The following is a 3,896-nucleotide window of genomic DNA, read 5'->3' as shown; positions in this document are numbered from 1 at the left end:
CCCGGCGGGAATGTTAACGTTAACATTCTAGCCCGGCTCACATGTTAATGCGTTAACCGTTAACATGTTAACTGTTTTGCCGGCTACACTCGCGCACGTGCCCGCCATGCGCATCCTTGACAGTCTAAAGATTAAAATTTAACCGTTCTATGTTTTGTTTCAACAGAAAAAATTTTATTGTTTTTGTCACAAGTTTGCAACGAAATTTATAAGAAAAATTTGAATATTAGTTATGATATTATTTACTGCAAACCATTTAACTATACAGCGTCATAAAGTAAAGCAGTGTAGAAAGTTGTTTGGAAATGCGCGAAAACGAATAATTTTTAAATCACTATTAATACCTATTACCTAGTTATGTTGCCAGCGTGGTATACTCTAGCTATCGATCTTGGAAGGCAGTCAGTGCGACTCGATCCGATCCTCGGCTTTAGGGGACGGACGTACGGCTTCTACGAGGATAAATGACCCGCAATATGCTTCATCTGAACGGATACCAGCCACATGGCACTTGGGTAGTTTCCTTTCGGATGAAATACACGCCGGATAATTGTGGGGGATTGATTCGTTAGCCTTTCTATAATCATTCCATTGTACATATAAAGAGTGGCTGTCCACAGATAACAAATGACCGTAGAACCGCTCATACTAAAATTGTACGCATAGCTAAGCACTTCTGAATATGTACAAGACATGATTAAACAAACAGTAATACAGTAATACAGTAAAGATTAAAGAGTTCAATCGTTGAGTAACGATCGTAGCGTCGGTAACTGTAGCCGCCCGCACAAGTTGCTCCACAGAGTGGGGTATACGGATATTTGCACCCACACTGCTCACTGTTCAACGCAGTGTGTACAGGGAGAAGGCCACGGCCGGATCTGCCAATGGAGCAACTTGTGCGGGCGGCTACAGTAACAATCGGTCCTTGCGCCAAGACTTTGGTGCCTGATTTCTGCACTGCACTGTGCACAATCTGCCGACCAAAATCCTTATTTTGCTGTTGACTGATCAGTTATCAGGTCGGCCAGATACTGTTTACAGGCAATGCGCCAAGGAACATCAGCCATGTAGCAGAATAATTATTTGCGAGTAACTCGGTTATAATACTCATACCACTGTGTCACAAATATTTTATTTTTGGCTTTTGCTAATGCAAAATGTGTAAACCGGAAGACGCTAAGTAATGCCAAATATGTAAAGATGTTTATTCTACCAACACCTAGTTCGGTTACTTTACCGTCCAGTCGTCCACTATTGTCAACATTGCTTCGTTTGACCTTAAAGCGGAAAATTAATTTTTGAAAATAACTTCACCACCAAAAAACATAAGTAATGAGCAAAGGCTGAGTAACAAAAACTAAGCAATAAGAAACTGGGAAATATAAAAAAAGAAAAACAACCACTGTCCATATTTTAAGTGGTGCTAACGATATCAGTAATTTAAATGGACTCACTACATTATAACCAGCAAAACCACTCCCGTTCAGTATATTCGCTTAATAAATATACAAAAACTGCGCTTTTGCCATGATCTTGCAACTTGTACCGATCCAGTATTGATGCGCCTCGAAATCGCAGTGAATTTGTTTTAGCATTCCGGGTAATTCAAACTGCTGACCTTTTAAAATCTAAAATTTGTGAGACGCAGGAGCGCACTGGTATGAGTCGTAGGGCAGGTATGAGTTATTATTATGAAAAAAAGTATAATGATTGGTAGGGTCAAAGTATGATTATGACAGCCAATATATGAGTATGGATTCTGAATTAAGAGTAGGATTATGAGTGTAATGACCGTTATGAGTATCAGGTACGTACCTAGCCGCAGGCAGAGGCCTTCAGCCTTTCACCGTGCATATATACCTGATAAAGAAGAAGCATTTATGGTATAGTTTTCAAGGACAGCGTAGTATTGGTACTATTGGCGTTTGCAATGTGGACTGAAAATGCAGTGGGATAGTTACTGCAAATCGGAAAAACGCTGTTATCTTTGTTCAAAAGATCGATACAATCGGTATAGGTCATATATGAATTAAACATTTGTAAAGCTATGGCGTGTGGAGTTTGTTGAAAACACAAGTAATTTTAATGGTTTTGCCGTTATCGTACATCGGAGTTATAACCGTCGTCTAATTAATCGTTTTAAGAAAACAAGCACAATTTTCGCTGGTTATCGTTGGCAAAGTTGCTCGATAACTATCTGTAGTGCATTTCGTACACTTTCTTCTAAGTGGTAGTACGAAAGTATAGGTTGATTTTGGAAATAAAATCCCGAAACAAATTTTTGTTTGTCTAAAAAAATTAAACTATGTAAATCAACAAATGCACAACATTTTTTCAAATTAAAGTCAACTAAAAAGTCTAAAATGTTTTGAAATATCAACAAAATCTAAAACCTTGCGTTTTGTATTTGCATGATTTTTGAAAATCGTTTTTAAACCAAACCAATTAACGGTTTGGTTGAAAAACTCGATTTTCACTATAATTTGCATTTGCATGCAAAATTTGAAGAAATGGTCCGCAACAGGCGCAACTGACCGCAATGAGAATTTGGGTCGACTGGTATCCTTTCAAACCTTTGTAAATATTAATAGCAGCTTATGCTACACAGTGCTGTGCTACTACCAGATGTTGCGCATCGAAACGAATTTTAGGCAAATGAAAATAGGTACAAATCTTTTGGGAAACGGTGCGGCACAAAACAGTGCAGTAACGTGTCTGGGAGTGTGAAAAACCGAACACCTTCTAATAAACTTTTGGAATTTTGGTATATCATCTATATTTTTAAAACATGTTTATTTGTTAATTAATAAAACCTGTTTATTTACTAATTTCGCGAAATTCTTATCATTAGTAACCCCGCTGGTTCTGTAAGGCTTAACACGCAACATTGCTTTTAAAGCAAGCAAGCCGTTGATTTAAGTGGTGTGCTTTGTAAATAATTGTAATGAATGTTATACTACATCGTTCTTGGCCACGAGTTCACGACTATACAAGCTTCCGCTGATCTCGTGATACTTACGCGGTCACGTCCACGCTATCTCCGGTGGCCCGATTTTCCTGGGGTACGCACAGTTGTGCATCGATGCGCAGCGTAATGGGATGAAATGTTAAAATGCAATGAAATGCTTCGGTATTTGCTTCATCTGAACGGCGACCATCCACCTGGCAGTTGGATCGTCGCAATACAAATAAAGTATACGCCGGATACTGGTGGGGAATCGATTCCTTAGCTGCCTAGATAACCAACTTTTCATCCTAACTAACTGGTGATTATTCGTGACTGGTGATTAACTAGTGATTATTCATACTGGGAAATAGTGGGAATATATTTAAGCGTGACAGTGTCTTGCGGGTTACCGTCGTGAGAAACGCATCGCCGCTAATAATTCAGGGTAACCAAGTACAGAGTTCGATGGTGGAAATAACAATCAAGCAGTTGGACTTTGTAATACGGCACTAAAGCCCGGAAATGCGGCACGGTAGTCGTGGCTTGCGATACACGTGAACGTGATAGGTCAAACGCTAAGACCTCTCTGCCTTTTTACCAACTACACAACCTAACGATATGATCATCATATAACTTAGCGATCCTCGTTCGATAAAAGCAGATATCACGCGGAAAAGTAATTATACTATCCTGTCTCAGCACTGCCGCAGGTGGGTTTCTTTACATTTTCATTAGGCATCATTAGCGTAATTGTGTTTCACGCGAAAATTTAATTAAATATGCTCATTTCGTAAATCTTTCAAATTGCAACGAATTTATTTGGTAAAGAAGAAAGCGAATGGTAAAAAATTTACAAGTATACTTGAAGTGTAGGTAAAATTTTTCTGTAAGCACCTTATAATTTTAAAGACACCCTCTGAATTTTTTTATTTTCTTGATGGATACT

The 3,896-nt window shown here is 38.7% G+C and overlaps 1 long non-coding RNA gene across 1 annotated transcript; it reads right to left on the bottom strand.

Moving 5' to 3' along the window:
* Positions 1-371: 371 nt before the first annotated feature.
* On the bottom strand, positions 372-3,347 carry LOC129581380 (uncharacterized). Its single transcript, XR_008689497.1, has 3 exons — positions 3,023-3,347; positions 1,819-1,863; positions 372-577 (listed from the first exon to the last, which is right to left on the bottom strand). It is a non-coding gene; the product is annotated as an uncharacterized LOC129581380 (long non-coding RNA).
* Positions 3,348-3,896: the final 549 nt, after the last annotated feature.

This window comes from Paramacrobiotus metropolitanus, unplaced genomic scaffold (assembly GCF_019649055.1).
Source record: "Paramacrobiotus metropolitanus isolate TYO unplaced genomic scaffold, Prichtersi_v1.0 Parri_scaffold0000001, whole genome shotgun sequence".
Taxonomy (NCBI): Eukaryota; Metazoa; Tardigrada; class Eutardigrada; order Parachela; family Macrobiotidae; genus Paramacrobiotus; species Paramacrobiotus metropolitanus.
Note: the sequence above shows the minus strand (reverse complement) of the source record. Positions and strands in the feature narration are given on the sequence as shown.